Source organism: Gopherus evgoodei, chromosome 15 (genome assembly GCF_007399415.2).
Source record: "Gopherus evgoodei ecotype Sinaloan lineage chromosome 15, rGopEvg1_v1.p, whole genome shotgun sequence".
NCBI classification, from domain to species: Eukaryota; Metazoa; Chordata; order Testudines; family Testudinidae; genus Gopherus; species Gopherus evgoodei.
Window position 1 is genome coordinate 28,357,825 of NC_044336.1, and position 16,858 is coordinate 28,374,682.

General features: G+C 52.9%; 1 protein-coding gene across 20 annotated transcripts in view; it reads left to right on the plus strand.

Moving 5' to 3' along the window:
- RBFOX3 (RNA binding fox-1 homolog 3) overlaps positions 1-16,858 on the plus strand; it is a 414,255-nt gene that overhangs the window by 223,532 nt on the left and 173,865 nt on the right. For 5 of the 20 annotated variants that reach the window (XM_030534068.1, XM_030534058.1, XM_030534060.1 and 2 more), the window contains one exon: positions 11,778-11,899. The exons of the other annotated variants lie outside the window; for them this stretch is intronic. The gene's annotated coding sequence lies outside the window, so the exon portion shown is untranslated. The remainder of the gene's footprint in view (positions 1-11,777; positions 11,900-16,858) is intronic. 20 annotated transcript variants of the gene reach the window in all.

The window sequence follows — 16,858 nt, forward strand, 5'->3', positions numbered from 1 at the left end:
GGCCCGTGGGGGGATTCTAAATCCTGTGCACACGGTGCTCTGCAGGCAGCCCAGAGCCCTTTGAATCCCAGCGGCGGTTGGGATTTAAAGGGCTATGGGCTCCCTGCCGCTGCAGGCAGCCCAGAGCCCTTTGAAACTCACCCCGGCTCCGGCGGCCAGGCTGGGGCTGGGATTTAAAGGGCTCGGGCTCCCCTCAGCGACAGGCGCACTGGGCCCTTTAAATCCCTGCCCCAGCCCCGTAAAGCTCCGGTTCCCCCGGCCGCTGGAGCCCCGGGCCCTTTAATTTGCCCCTGAGGGCTCCCAGCCACCTCTTCAGCTGGGAGCCCCTGGTTGATTTAAAATAAAGTATCACCTCCCCACCCCCAACCTTCCTTTTTGGCCCACAGCTGTTTTGATGGGGCGGCACTGGGGAAGGAGAGTTTGTTTCCACAGGGCTGGGTGGTGCTGGGGCGGGCTGTTTCCGCAGGGCCGGGGGGTTTCGGCCCTCAGCTGTTTTCTTTGGAGTAATGTGGCCCTCGCCGCTTTATGAGTTGTGCAGGCCTGATCCAGAGGGTTGTATCCAGGACTGGAACAGTGCAGCTTGCATGGATAGACCTGTGGAAGGGGACAGAGTGCGCAGCCAGAGGCGGCAGGCCTGAGTCAGCATATTTGGCTGCATCCTTGCTTTGTGTGTGAGGTTCACACAGCACTTGCATTGTGCCAGATTCGTGTCATTTTTATCTGTCTTTAACTTTCCTGAACATTCGTCTTTCCTCTTCATCCAATTTAAGAGAAATAAAAAGAAGGCTCCTTGGGAAAGAACTGCAGAGCACATCTTTGAAGGGTCCTCCATGTCTCTGAACAGCAGAGCATGAACAGTGCAAGAGGCAGCTCATTCACAACCAGCCCATTCAAAGGCTGCAGCAGGTTTGCACTCTGTAATCCTGGGCTTGGCGAATTCTTTGTAAACAGTGTGCAAACTTCCCTGTGAAAAGATCTTTCTCTTTTCACCTGAAAACAAGGGTGGCTCACACAGGGGGGCGGGATGGAATGTCCTGTGCAGTGCAGGAGGCAAGAGCCTTGCAATATGAGCACTTCTCTTTTGTAATTGCTGCCTGACAGTGTAATCAACTGTTAAAACACTAAAGCTCAGGAGAATTCAACATTGTTGTTCAATATGTATCTCCCTCCACCTGCTCACCACCCTAGGCTCCGTTACCCAGATGCAGACCTGGGCCTGCTGCTGAGGCTGAGTGCAGCCTTTGGGAAGGCTGGTGGAACTGGACTGTGTCTCCACTGCCTGTGTTCACCAGTCTCTCCAGTAAAGAGCCCCTGGAGGTTGGAGCTGTGGAGGCAGTATGGAGCAAGCCTAGAGCAGGCTGAATTCTCCATCCTTTCCCACTGATATCAGTCTCTTAATATGATAGCAAGGGAGATACAGTCTCTCACTTCTGAAAATGCGTATAGCCCTGGACTACTCTGTCCCTCCAGCCCAGGGAGCTGTATGGGTATTCTGGGAGAATATTTCCATCTGCATTACTAGCCAGACTGCCTATGTGGCCTCCTCCAGAGGAGGAGTGTTGCCATGACACAAGGGGTAGGGTCTGGCCTCCAGAATTCTCAAGGACATAGGTGAGGAGCTTTGTACATGGAAATCTGGCTTCTGGCTTGGAGAGTTAAATTTGCTGCTGTTCTCCCATCTTCGCTGCTATAGCCGGGTCATGTTCCTCCCTCCCAGCCCGAGAATGCAATCTTCTTCCTCCAATAATGCCTCAGCACCTTCCTCGCTGGTTATGTCACCTGCACAAAGTGCCTGCTCACCAGCAAGTCAGCAAACAGAAATTCTGGGGTTGCTTCCTAATCTAGGTCTCTTGCAAGGTGGTGTTGTGCACAGCTTTCCTCCTCCTTAGAGAAGGGCATCCTGACTGCTGTCAACCTAGGAGATGGAGACAGCTCCATCAGTGCACATCTCGGTGTCACGGAGTCCCCGGGCGATGCTCCGGAACTGCTCCCCACCAAGCCAGTCAGGACTTTGGGGAGCCTCCTCTCCCTTGGAGCAGACTTGTTCAGGGCAAGAAGCTCACACAGCTTCACCTCCTGGGTCTCTCCTTGGAGCATTCAGCATCCTCTGCCCCTCCGTGCGCTTCCCACAGCGAGTCTACCCCAGTGGGGTCCTGGGGAAGCCACCGGGTTCTGCACCCCCACTTTGCAGTCAGACGTGACTCTCAGCCAGCCAGTAAAACAGAGGTTTATTCGATGACAGGAACAGGGTCTAAAACAGAGCTTGTAGATACAGCGAACCGGACCCCTCGGCGGGGTCCATTCTGGGGGCAGTGAGCCAGACCCCCAGGTCTGCCCTCCACCCTTGACCCCAGCCAGCTCCAGACTAACAACCCCTCCCAGCCCCTCCCCTCTGCTCAGCTCCTTTCCCGGGCCAGGAGGTCACCTGATCCCTTTGTCTCCAACACCTTCAGCTGGCACCTTTGCAGAGGAGGGCCCAGGCCATCAGTTGCTAGGAGACAGAGTGCCAGGCATTTAGGTGCACTGGCCCTTGGCTTTGCCAGATACTTAAGAACTGCCATGGGGACACTGAGGCACCAACAGAGTACTCAGAGCAAACATTAAGAACTTTCCCAGTTCATCACACTCGGTACCTAAGGCTTCTGCCTTTCCTCATTGTGACTTTAGAGCAGAAAGTGAAATCAATGTGTGCTGGAGCTAGCCGGAGTCTCCCACCAGTTAGCCACCTGTAGATACTGACAGAAGGGAGTTCTGGGAAGGGATACTGCCCAGGCCAACTCCAGCAATAGCTTTGATGGAGGATGAAGATCTTGCAAACCCTTTCTTATGTGACCCTTAGAATCTTTGTGTCCATGCGTGTGGTGTCCTCAGATGCACGTTCTCATGCAAAGAGGCATATTTGCACATGCATGCATGTGCATCCACATCAGGATTTGATGCTTTGAGAAGAGATGGAAAGCACAGTCTGAGAGTTCCCTGAGTCTACCTGACATTAGTCACCTGATGGACTATCTGGAGATGTCCTCTGCCTGTCTGACTGTAGCTGGAAGTTGCAGACAAATCCCAGCGTTGAGGAGCCTTCCTCTTATCTGGCATCAGCACAGACTACAGGAGTCCTCTCCTCAGACACCTGCTGCAGCATGTGCAGGGCATTCCTGCCATGGACTGCAGGGCCCCAGGCAAATGCATTGTGCTTCCTGTTGCCCACCCCACATCCCCAGCTGCTTTGCCAGGGAAGCCTGCATGTGGGAGATTCAGCCTATTGCGGAGCGCTGGGCTCGGCTGTGACTCTGAGCGATTCTCGCTCACACTTTCTGAAGTAATGATTTGTCTTTATTTTTTTTTCTCTCTTGGGTAAAACTAATGGCCCTGGCTGACATGACAGGGTGTATTGATTGGAGAGCGTAAATTAAGCAGTGCTCTGTCTCGGGAACAATGAGAACGAAGGTGGCGTGCTGGGTGAGCCGCGCAGGCGAATGCCAGCCCCACCGGGCACCGTGCGCCAGGTGACATCATTCTCTGTAAAGAGCTTTTCAGCCCCTTCTTCGGGGCTGGTGATGGACAAGCCTAATTATGGCTGCAGCCATGATTTGCTGTCTCCCATTTATTGCCACTGTGAAGCCTCTCTGGGGACTCAGCCTCCCTGATGTGGTTACAGTTTATTTACTCCCTCTGACCCTTCTGCCCCGCCCCCCCATTGACTCAACTGCACAACCTGACCCCCTGTAACTGGCATTTATCTCCTTCGTCTCTTTGACTTCCCTACCCCCCTCTAAGCACATAGATTTATTACCAAACTGCTTGCAGGTAGTTATCATGGGCCAGTCTCTGAGCTGCTGAGCCACAAACAGAAAATAAAATCAAAGTGATAAGTGTGGCTTCTTTGCCTAACACCCCAGGTTACACAGTGGGAACACAGCATTGGTGCCAGCCCACATGCATGGAGCACCAGGGCCCCCCTGCCTGTCCCTGCAGCCAGCATGTGCTTTGCAGCCATTGAGGCTTCTCTGTGCCTTTGTGATCAGATTGTAGATGAATCCCTTGCAAAAGTGCAAGGGGGTGGGTAGGACTAGTGCCGTCGGTGTGAATCTTTTCCCTACCACAACTCCATGTTACAACAGCAAAAGTTATAACACCTCCCCCCCGGCCCGGTCAGCATGTCCATAAAGAAAGGAAAAATGGTCACATCCCTCGGGCATGTCTGTGAGGGGCAGCAGACCAGGATGGAGAAGCATGGGAAGTGCTGCGTTTGATGGGCCTTGGTAGAGCTGTATTAGGGAAGTACACACAGCAGCTGTCTACACTACCAGTAAAAGGCAGTGTTGTCTGGTGGTTAGTCCGGAGGCTGGGCTGCGGCTGAGATCTTTTGGTGAGCAGCTTGAAGCATCATGAGTGATGGTCACTAGGGATTGTGTCTGGAATGTCTCTGCCCCATCTCTCTCTTCCCAACTGCTAACATGCACCCACTACAGGGCTGTGATTTCCCCGGCCATGTTCTGTATGTGTCCAGAGGAGCCCGGCTCACTCCAGCACTCAGCTCCTTGTGGAATTAGGGTAGGCAGCTAGTGCTGTGGAGGAGTGTGCAGTGTGCTTTGCCACAGAGCCACCCTTAACTGTGGCGGTGCTAGGCTTCCTGGAAGCCATATTTCCTCTTCAACCAAAGGCTGAGTAGGATGTGAGCTCCTGCCAAAGAGTGGGGGTGGGAGGGGGGCAAAAGGGAAAGGCGCTGAGGAGAATGTCCTCAACGTTACTGAGACCTGGCCGCTGCAGTGAGGATCACGGCTTGCTCCCAATGCTGTCAAGAGAAAATTGCCATTTATGGCAGACAAAGCAAGAGGTGGAGGGAAACTAGGCCCTGTCCTGAGACAGGAGGGTGGTGAGCTGGGCGCTTCAGCCACCATGTGCAGCACAAGACATGCACAGCTCACAGGCATCACTCAGGGGTGTGCTCCTGAAAGGACAGACCCTCCTGCTAAGAGACAGGACAGCTGGCTTGGTAACCTCAGGCACTGGGATGTCCTGATAGCACAAGGCCCAGTCAGCCACACGTAGGGGAGAGAAAGGGTCTAAGAAAAGCCCTTTGGCCAGGTTGTCGATGTGTAAGGAGTGCACACAAAGAGCCATGTCTCAAAAGCAAATGGGGAGGAATGGGCTAAGCCTGCCCAACCCTTCCAGCCAGTGGCACATGTGTGCTGCAACCTCCCTATCCCCACTGCCCCTAGAAACAGCTAGCAACTCAATCCTTCTTTGAATCTACATTGCTGAATTTCCATAGACTAGGTTCCCTGGGATCCCAGGAGTGTGAGAGCATAAGAATGACCTCTCTGGTCAGACCAATGGTCCATGTAGCCCAGTGTCCTATCTTGACAGTGGCTGGTGCCAGATGCTTCTGGGGGAGTGAACAGAACAGAACAGGAGTGATCCACTCCATCTTCCTCTCTTCGCTTCTGGCAGTCAGGGTTTAGAGACATCCCAGGCATGGGGTTACATCCCCAACCATCATGACTAATAGCCATGAATGGACCTGTCAACCATGAACTTAATCTAGTTCTTTTTGGAACCTAGTTATACTTTTAGCCTTAACAACATCCCCTAGCAAAGAGGACCACAGACTGACTGTGTGTTGTGTGAAGAAGTACTTCCTTATGTTTGTTTTTTCAAACCTGCTGCCTATTAATTTCATCTGGTGACCCCCGTTTTTTTAATTGTGGGAAAGAGTAAATAACACTTCTCGATTCACTTTGTTCATGCCATTCATGATTTTATAGACCTCTGTCATATCCCCTTCGTTGTCTCTTTTCTAAGATGAACAGCCCTAATCTTCAGTGTCTCCTCCTACGGAAGCCATTCCATACCCTTGCTCATCTTTTCTGCCTGTCTCTAAACCTTTTCCAGCTCCACTCTATCCTTTTTGAGATGGGGTGACCAGAACTGGACACACTATGGTATGGGCACACCATGGATTTATATAGTGGCATTATGGTAGTTTCTGTCTTATTTTCTATCCTTTTCCTAATAGTTCTTAACATATTGTTAATCTTTTTGACCACTTCTGTGCATTGAGGTGAAGCTTTCAGAGGACTATCCACAGTGACTCCAAGATCTTTCCTGAGTGGTAACAGCTAATTTAGAATCCATCGTTATATATGTGTATTTGGGATTATTTTTTCCAATGTGCATTACTTTGTACTTATCAGTGCTGAATTTCATCTGCCATTTTGTTGCCCAGTCACCCAATTTAGTGAGATTCCTTTGTAACTCTCTGCAGTGAGTCTGCTTTGGACTTCACTATCTTAAGTAATTTTGTATCATCTGCAAACTTTGCCACCTCAGTACCCCTTTTTCGAGATCATTTATGACTATAATATGTTAAGCAGAACCCGTCCCAGTACGGATCCTTGGGGGACCCCATTCTTTCCCGCTCTCTACTGTGAAAACTGGCCATTTATTCTTCCCTTGTATTCTTATCTTTTAACCAGTTACTGATCCACTAAAGGACCTTCCTTCTTATCCCATGACTGTTTAGTTTCCATGAGAGCCTTTGGTGAGGGACCTTGTCAGAGGCTTTCTAAAAATCCAAGTACACTCTATCCACTGGATCACCCTTTTCCACATGCTTGTAAGGTGGCATGAAGGGTGGGTGCCGCCTCACAGCACAGCAGGACATTCCATGTAGTCCCGCAAGGTGCCGGCCACGGCATGAACTGTCCCACTAGAAGGAATCTGCACTCCTCTTTCTCCTGTTTGGGCTCTCTGCAGCAGTGATTTGGTTTTCAAAGAACCTAGCTCAGGGAAGGGGGATCCCAGGAATTGCTGGATTATGGAGTGGAGGGTTTAAGGAAGGAAGACCTCCACAGAGGTGATGTGAGTTTATGGGATGTCCGTGTAATATCATTGGCCGTAAATTTTAGTGTGGGAAAAGGGGCTGGAAGATCCAGACATTGATTCTGCTCCTTCCATCCTTTGGCTGGACCACGCTGCAGCCAGGGGAGGGGGAGGTTATGGTGCCCCCCAGCTGCTCATAATGAATCCTTGATGCTGTCACGTGAATAAAGATGATGCTAATAAAGCAGGGAGGGGAAAGTGCTTGGAGTCTGAGACAACAAGGCAGGGCTGGGCTGGAAATAAAAGGCATGTATAACTTCTCCGTCTTCAGGTGATGGGTTCAGAGGAGGTGGGAAAGTCAGAGCTGGGGTTAGCACTGGGAGGGATTTCTCTTTAATGGGATCTGTTAGAAATACTGCAGTACTGTGTGTGTGACAGCACACCTCCATCTTGACTCTGGCCCTCTTGCTAGTCTAGTTCTGGGCTCCCAACACAGCTGACAGTGCCCTGATCTGCATCCCCCACTTATGATTTCTGTCCTCTCCCCACCACCAGCTCTGCTTATGTTCCTCAAGCAGGGCTGCCCGGGGTGGGGCAATTTGCCCCAGGGCCTGCAGGGCCCCCCACTAGAATATAGTATTGCAACCCTTTTTAATGGAAGAGGCCTCCAAAATTGCTTTGCCCCAGGCCGCTTGAATCCTCTGGGCAGCCCTGTCCGCAAGCAGGTGAGAAGAGTGCCCCTCAATCCTGACCTGCAACACCCTGTTATCCTGCCTCAATGCTGACAGCCCCGACTACTCTTCCTGTCCTGCATCCCTAAACAACACCTCATTCCTTTCCTTCCAAATCCCTTCCAGCACTCCTCAGGTGTGACCTGCAGCACCTCCTGCAGTTCCTCGCTGCCCCACCTTCCATATACAGCTCTGCAAGCACCCCCCCCAGCCCTCACCTACACTTCCACTGCTATGCCTGTCCTCTTTTTGACCTGAGAACCATGCCCGACGGTGCTGAGTCTGCATGTTTCCCACCTCCTCTATGCATTAGGCTGAGGCTGCCCAGCTCACTTGCTGTGTGACCAGATCGGCAGGTGGTGTTTACTCCAGAAGTGAAGGGCTAGTTCACTAACCTGCAGTGCCAGGGAGCTCCCTCCCCCACCTTTCCTACTTGCCCTGTGCAAGGAAGATCTACATCTGTATTTTGGGGAGGCCTTAGTACAGGGGTTCTCAAACATCCTTGCACTGTGATCCCCTTCTGACAACAAATATTACTTCTCGACCCCGGAGGGGCACCGAAGCCTGAGCCCGCCCGAGCCCCATTGCTCTGGGCCAGGGAACCAAAGCTGAAGCTCAAGGGCTGAAGCAGGGGGACTACAATCGGAGCCCCGCCAGGCAGGGCTGAAGCCCTCAGGCTTTGGCTTCTGCCCTGGGCAGTGGGGCTCAGGCTTCAGCAAGTCTAAGCCAGCCCTGGTGACCTCATTCAAAGGGAGTCGTGACCCACACTGGGGTCCTGACCCACAGTTTGAGAACCACTGCCTTAGTATTATGTTGTGATAGTGTCCAAAGGCCCCATTCAGGATTGGGACTTGTACTGGGCACTGCACACGCAGGAGAGAGACCGTCGCAGAGAGCATGCTGTGCACGTGTGTCCATCCCAAGCTCTGGTACCCCTTACCACAAACTAGAGTCCTTAAATCACATGAAAGCACTTCTGTGCACTGCGCTGGTCCTTTGCAATGATCCAGTCCTGCCATGATGTCCATTAACAACCATTTCCAGACACAGAAAGCAGGCTGGCTTTCATCTAGTGTTGTTCAGCCAAAGCGCGCTCAGCAAAGGCAGTCAGTACCACAATCCCCATGTTAGAGATGGAGAAACTGAGGCATGGAGTGGGGAAGCAACTTGCCTCAAGGTCTCATAACCAGACAGTGTCAGAACCACTAATAGGACCCAGGTCTCCTGACTCCTACATCCACACTCTGACTGCTAGATCATTCTGCTTCCCTGCTTCTGGCACGCTCAGAGCTAGAGCTTGATGTCCTTTTGGCTCAAACTGAGGACAGGTTGGAGGGGAGCAGGAGGTTCAGAAAGCTTCTCGTCCCATGCCATGCTCCACTAAGGCTGTGATGTCCAGCAGTGCTTAGCTGCAGGGAGGAGAGGTGCCTCTGGGCAGCATATGTTCTGGGTCAAGTTCTGTCCTGCTCCCCCTGACCCCACTGCCAATAGTGTTTTAAAAAAAAATTGCTTTTCCTTGCTGCTAGTGCTTAAGCTGGACTTTGCAGCAGCAGTAGGAGAAGAGGCCTGATTAGAATCTCTTTGAAGAGGGCAGTGAGTTATAATAATGGACACTCTTCTAGCTGTCTGTGCCGCTCATAAATCTATCCCCTTCTGAAAGTGCAGATGGTCCATAATCGTCCATCATTCCAGAGTTCAGCACCGTACAGCTTCTGGGTGGGTTTCTCCTCTGAGGCTTCTTTTTCTGCAAGCTAAACGGAACTGCGATTCCATGCAAGCTCTTTCTGTAATGGAGTGTGAGCAGCCCAACCATCAGCAGTGATTTAGGAGAGAATGGACAATAAATATCCTGAGGTTGGGGCTGGAAGCAGCCAGCATGAGAGGGAGGGAGCCAGGCCTGTAGCTGTACTTACACAGACCAGTGTGGGTGGCTACTTAGCCAGGGCTTGGGCAGCTCACTGGGCATGTGGGGGCAGGGGCTGGAATAGGGGAGACAGAGGGATCTTTCCCTGAGCACCTGGGGATGCAGCTTTAGCCTGAACTGAAATGCTGAGCTGTGTGGAGGCTTGGTTCTTCCGTCCCCTCATAGCCTGCACTGGTCCCCAGAGTGGTGGTAGCTCAAAGCAGTACCATGGTGGTCCTGTAAGAGTGGGCCCTCAGGATACTTCTGTGTGACAAGAGGAGACCCAGTGTGGCAGGTCCCAGGTGGCTCCAGCATGGCATCACTGTAGGAATCAATGCAGTGCCATTCCAAGGGGCTGCTTGGGCTTGGTGCAGTGATTTCAGCCAGTGCCAGCAGCAGCAGTAAGGGGCAGAGTAGTGCTCCCATGGAGGAGGTCAGCCTGGGCATGGCTTGAGGAGTGGACAGCGTTTCAGTGTCTCATCTCCTCTCCCACGTGCCCCAAGGATGGATTACTCTCTGCATCCTTGAGCTGGGGGGCTGGTCTCTTTCCTTGCCCCTGCTAACCCGCAGTTTGCCTGGGCTGAGTTTGAAGAGGAAGCTGGGAAGTTAGTTGGAGAGGCAGAGACAGTAGGCAGGTGTCCAGTACCTTGCACTGCTGTCAGCTGCAGCCGAAGAGGCTGCTCCTAACCAGGCTGAGAGCAAAGCAGTGTGTTTAATTACCGTTTCCAGCCAGGGAGCCAGCCTGCCTCACACTAACCCATAAAACCAGAGTTTGTGTCACAGGATTCAGGCTGCCCGTTTTATCGGTGCCACTGGTGCAAAGTGTGCGTTTTGAAGGCTAAAACTGCACCCCTCAACTCATTTGCCAGATGTCAGCTAGCATCAGGGCTGCCACTCGCCCATGGCTGATTGGTTGGCGCATGGAAAGGCTCTGCTGTATGGCATGCAGCCTCTTGGCAGAGAGAACGTTACAATGCACAGTCCAGGTCACTCGATGCCACTTATTGGCTGTTTATTTCCTGCGCTGTTAGCTTCTTTTCCTCCCGGCCCTGCTTTGTGCTGTGCTTGGGGTACCTTGTGCTCTCAGCACTTGGTGTGCAAGGCAGCCAATCTCAGCTGCTCTCCTGTCTTTTGCTGCTGGGAGGTGCTGTATTCTCATGCCTCATGCTGTGTTCTGGCCTGGGAGGCTGGCATGCTCCGTGCCTCAGCTCTCCTTAGCAAGTCCTTTCCTATCCCTGCACCTGTGGTGGTAGGATTGGGCAAGCTGCTGATGCTTCCCAATGGGAACCTGAAGGGTTGCAAACAGATTTAACTGTGGTAATAGGTAATAACTGGAGATATACCAATCTCCTAGAACTGGAAGGGATCTCGAAAGGTCATCGAGTCCAGCCCCCTGCCTTCACTAGCAGGACCAATTTTTGCCCCAGATCCCTAAGTGGCCCCCTCAAGGAGTGAACTCACAACCCTGGGTTTAGCAGGCCAATGCTCAAACCACTGAGCTATCCCTCCCCTGGGGTGCGGAGTTCTCCCCTCCCCAGCTCTGCCACGGAGCAGCCCGCTATGACCTCTCTCTGGTCACTGATTAAAAAGTTCTTTCATTTGCATTTTAATGAGATGCTGGTGCTGCCCCACACCTCTCTCAAGCTGCAGGCAGAGTGAGCAGCTTGCACGCTCATGGCACGGTGCAAAACTCAACAGCTCCTAACCTCTCACACTCCTAAAGTGCTTCACAGCCTAACTGAAGCAATGGCAGCAACTTCCCCCTACTGAAACACTCGCATGGGACACAGCACAGCTGTCTAAGACAGGAACTGAAGAAAAGTTCCAAATCCACTTGAAGCTGCAGGGAAATGTAGGGAGACAGAAGCTAAGGGCAGGAACATCCCCTTCGGCAGCTCCAACTAGGATGACCAGACAGCAAGTGTGAAAAATTGGGACGGGGGTGGGGGATAATAGGAGCCTATATAAGAAAAATCAGGATAATCAGGATAGTCCCTGTAAAATCGGAACATCTGGTCACCCTAGCTCCAACAGAGCTGGTCACGGATTCGTCTGAGGTCAGAACAGGTTTGGAATGAGAAGCTAGAAGAGGATTGATGTTCTCCCTCTCTCTTCCGTCCCCGCCCGTTCTCTTCCTTCCTGTATCTTCCTGCTTGCTCCCCAGAAGATCTCTCAGCACCCTTCCCAACATGCAAAGCGAGGGGCCTTGTGTGCAGCAAGTTATCCAGCAGCCCATTGTCCCTAACGAAACAAACACCTTTGTGCTCATCTGCCTTTGCAATAACCTGTATCCAACAACTTTCTCTGCCTTCCCCCAGAATCTGGGTGCAGAATTGTTCTCTGGCACCTCGTCAAGCAAATAGTCAACAGAACTCCAAGTCCTTGCTCTGCCGCAGCCTCAGGACACAGAGAACCCCAGGAGGCAGAGTTTGAAAACAAAGTAAGTGCTGCAAGTCTCCCTTACAGCAGTCTTTCCTCTCAGCAGCTTCAGCCCCTGCTTCTTACTGGTTTAAGGTGTTGAAGGTGCTCTGGCTTTGGGGCTGGTTACAGGCACCTCTCCACGGTCTCGTCAGCCCTTGCTTTTCCCTCTTTGCATGTTGTCACGGAGTCACCAGGCGATGCTCCGGAACTCCTCCCCACCAAGCCAGTCAGGACTTTGGGGAGCCTCCTCTCCCTTGGAGCAGACTTGTTCAGAGCAAGAAGCTCACACGTCTTCACCTCCTGGGTCTCTCCTTGGAGCATTCAGCATCCTCTGCCCCTCCGTGCGCTTCCCACAGCGAGTCCACCCGAGTGGGGTCCTGGGGAAGCCACCGGGTTCTGCACCCCCACTTTGCAGTCAGACGTGACTCTCAGCCAGCCAGTAAAACAGAGGTTTATTCGATGACAGGAACAGGGTCTAACACAGAGCTTGTAGCTACAGCGAACCGGACCCCTCGGCCGGGTCCATTCTGGGGGGCAGTGAGCCAGACCCCCAGGTCTGCCCTCCACCCTCGACTCCAGCCAGCTCCAGACTAACAACCCCTCCCAGCCCCTCCTCTCTGCTCAGCCCCTTTCCCAGGGCCAGGAGGTCACCTGATCCCTTTGTCTCCAACACCTTCAGCTGGCACCTATGCAGAGGAGGGGCCCAGGCCATCAGGTGCTAGGAGACAGAGTGTCAGGCATTTAGGTGCACTGGCCCTTGGCTCTGCCAGATGCTTAAGAACTGCCATGGGGACACTGAGGCACCAACACAGTATTCAGAGCAAACATTAAGAACATTCCTAGTTCGTCACACGTGTGTTGGTGTCTCTCGGGTTTTCGATAGTTCCCCGCTCTCTTTGCCTCCTGCCTTGTTCCCCCTGGCTGGTCCCCACTAGGGAGAAGCCTGCACACACGTGCTGCAGTATTGATGCTGACGGTGGTGGTGCAGGCAGAATGTGAAACCCAACTGTGGTGTTAAGTATCTTTATCGACTCCCACGCAGGAGTCAATAACAGCTTTATTATAGTTATTCTAGTTGGTAGTTAATATCTGACACATGTCTGAGTCTGTAGAGACCAGGCGATAAGGGCAGGGGCTTGTCAGATTCAGACCCTCCTTGGCCTAGAGTCGGGTACAGATTCTTCTCCGTGGGGCTTCAGCCGGGGGCCTGAGGTTTTCATTCTTCAGCCTTTAAGGAGCATCTAATCCCAGTCTTCCCTGGGGAGGGAGTTTTGCCCCTGTCACCTCCCTTCCCTGGAGTTTTGGCTTTCCAGCACATTCCTGGGCTCTGGAGGTGAACGACCCAAGTGCTAAACTGCAGCTTATGGTATGGCTTTGTCTGAGGCAATCCCATTCCAGTTTATTTGGGTTAATTGTCTCCTCTGCTCCCCCATGAAGAAATGGTAGATGGCACATTCCGGCTGCCAGCCTGATCTGCACAGAAAACTTTGCAATAGCCTCAAGCGGGAAACGGGGCCCATCGTTTGCCTGGCAGGCAGCAAGTGGCACTAATAGGAAGTATCAGAGCTTTCCTCCAAGGAACCCTCTACTAAACCTCTGACTGCCAGAAGCTGGGACTGGATGACAGGGGATGGATCACTGAATACATTGCCCAGTTCTATTCACTCCATCTGAAGCCCCTGGCCACTGGCCTTTGTCGGAAGACAGGCTGCTGGGCTAGACAGATCATTGGTCTGACCCAGTCTGGCCATTCTTCTGTTCCTGGTGCCAACCAAGCTGTATTCAATTCACTCTCCTTTTTATTGGCGCTGCCTCCAGGGTGAGCTCAGGAGGATGCACCCACCTCTGCTGAGTGGCCTTATTTACAAGAGTCTCCCTGGCGTGGCATTTAAGTGCCTCTATTAACAGTGTGCATTTTGCTCATTGCAGGCCTGGGCCTACAGAGACCCTCATGTGGCAGGCAGCAGGCAGCCTGCAGAAACGCTAGGTTGCTTTAATTGGTTTGAAGCTCTTGCTGCTGGCCGTGGAGGGGTCTCTTTCCTTGAGTAATGACCTGGAATTTGATCAAGCGGCTTTTATTAGCTTGTAATACTAGAAGTGTAAGTGTATGGAATCAAAGCAAGGCAGGCTCTGGCATGTGCTGAGAACCACAGGGCTGGAGGGGAGAGTGGCTCTCACTGCCAGCCGCCCTGGCAAATTAAAACAACCCAGCATCCTGTTAAAGGAATTGAGCTCCTAATGATGGTGCTGCTCTCACATGAGCAGGCACATGCTGTGAGAGCAGCCCAGCTGCCTCCACAGTGTGGAAGAACTCCAGCCTCTGCTGCACAGGTTGACCCTTCCCATCCTGAGAGATCCTCCCTGTTCCATGGGGCAAAGCCCACTTTGCCATGGATCTATGCCTCTCCCAGTGCCCATATGGTTGGCAGGTCCGTAGTGCTCTTTGCAGACCCTGTGCCTGCTGGCATTCTGGTAATCATTTCCTAAAGAGCATCTAGGCTGAACCATGTTCCAGTGCTCAGTCTGTCAGAGCACGTTCTAGTCTCCTGGGGAAGCAGGGAAAGCTCCTTCACTGGAGCCATTTAAAGATAAATACGCCCTAGGGAGCAATCCTGCAGGGCGCTCTGGGGGAAGATTCCATTCCCATCTCTGGCAGCTTTGATTCCAGCCGTGAATCCTGTCAGACCTAGAGCTCTGCACTCTGTCACCTGCATTCAGACTTCCTCCTCTGGCACTGCCTGGCCTTCCTGTGCCACTGGGGTGCCTCGTCATGTCCTTTCACTGAGAATGACTCTCCTTGCTGAATCCAGCTGTCAGCCTGGCTGTGCCTGTGCTGGGCACCTTGACAAGGGAGTTAGCTGGCCTGCTGGCTCCTGCTGGACCAGCTGCACAGAAGAGAGTCGCTTTCCTTAGTCAGTGAGAGGCTCTGGCTGTAGCAATGACTTCTTAGGGATACTGGGTATGTCTGCACTGCAATCGGGTGGTGTGATTGCAGCGCATGGAGGCATGCCCCAGCTACCTTCCGTCCAGCTAGATCAAAGCTTGAGTACCAATAGCAGGGTAGCTGTGGTGGCAGGGGTGGTGCAATGGGCACACGGTTTGATCACGTGTGTACCCAGGGTTCTGGGCAGGATTGTCCTTGGGATGCTCACCTGTGGTGCCATGGCCACACTGCTGCTGTTACTCGCGCTAGCTTTGATCTAGCTCGGGTGTGTCTAAACAAGTTGCAGTCATGCTGATTGCAGGGCAGACATATCCATTGCCTGGAAACAGGCCCCGGGGACTGACAGTAGCCACAGGGGGCTGAGCCAGTGAGGGGTGGTGTCGCTGTCAGGTGTATGTGTGTGGCAGGTAGTGGTGGAGAGATCTAGGTGGTGACATGGATGCAGGGGTAGAGAACACGGGTGGCATTGGAGGTGCGGAGGACAGCACTGGGTAGGTGCCAGGGTCAGGTTTATTGTGGCTGGGGCACAACTCAGAAGTCAGGAATGACAGGAGAAGCCCAGGTGGCAGAGGAGAGTATGTTTGTGTGAGGCGGTGGAGGTGCAGGGCTCAGGATTATCAGGACTGAGGCACAGGAGTGGAGGTCAGGAATGCCTGGGTTGGGGAGAGATGCAGGAGAGGAGAACCCATGTGGGTGTGGGGAGGCCAGGACATGTCTGTGTGGGGAGGAGGCAGGATTTCAAGAAAGGAAATTCCTGTGGTGCATGCCAGTTTGGTGAATCTCTTTCATCTGTATTTGTCATTTGGCTGTGCCAAGAGCAGCACCCAATGTGGGACTGTCGGTATGGCTGGGTTCTCATTCAGGGCCTGTTGGCAGGGCATCTGTGCACACCTCTGCAGAGATCTGCACAGAGGCCATGTACGTTTCTAGTTTTACTGTGGGACACCTGGGTTTGCACCATGTGCCAGTGCTGTCTAGTTGGCTGGGGTGGGCCTGTTTGGCAGTGGATCCTGCTCTTCGATTTTGGTGTGTAACAGGCACTGGGGAATGTGGGTTTGAATAGGAATCTCAGTGGCTCCAGAGCCATGGGCCTAGCGTGCTGACATTGCCAGATGTCGCTGCACTGCCTGTCCTGCACAGGAGAGCAGCAGATCTGCTTGGCATTGGAGGGCATGGCTGCTGAGAACAACGGCGGAACTGGGAACTTGCCGTGGCAGAGGAGCAGGGCAGGGGCAGCAAACCCAGGGGTGGTTATTGGGCAGGTTGGTGGGAGCTGGCACCTCACTTTGCCTGCAGTGGATACAAGCAACTGGATTCCCTTCTCCTGACCAGCTGTTTGACAAACTTCTGCCAGAACAACTCCCAGCCTTTAGGTCCTGTGCTAGCCCAAAAGCCCCTGCACTGGCTGACTCTGTCCAGGAGGTACCAGCCCTTGTGCTGGCTAGTGGCTGTGAGGGCAGCTCCAGCCCTGGCATTCTCCCTGTCCCAGCCACTTTCCCAAATGGGGAGGGCTTGAGGCCAGCGAGGAGGTTCTGGCAGCAGCTGCCGGGTTTATTAAGCTAATAAAACAATGTTAAGTATCCACTCACTGGAGGCCCCTGACGTCTCTTTATGTGCTGAGAGGAGCCAGAGGATCCTGACGCCTCTGAACTGATGATTGTTTTGTAGTGCTAATAAATAGAGAGGAACAGGTAGCACTGCGACAGGCTGCAGGAGAGCTGCTGCCTCCCTCCCCTGGGCCCCTAACAAAGTTCCTAGCCAAGCAAACGTTGGGGGGGGGGGGAGAGAGCAGGAGCATCCGGCACCAGCAGGAGCTGCTCTACAGGCCTCTTCCTCTCTCCTCCTCTCTTCAGTGAGTTGCTATTAAGTCAATTACCCCAGTCCTAGAACCTTCTCTGGCTATTAATCTCCATTGCTCTGGTCCATAACTCCCTTGGGAGTAGGTGGTATTCCTGGGCCTTGTCACAGCAGCCTCCTGCTCCGTGTCCTCTGCTTCGCTGGGTGAGTTAGGCAGACCCCCTGTTCTTCTCCTGG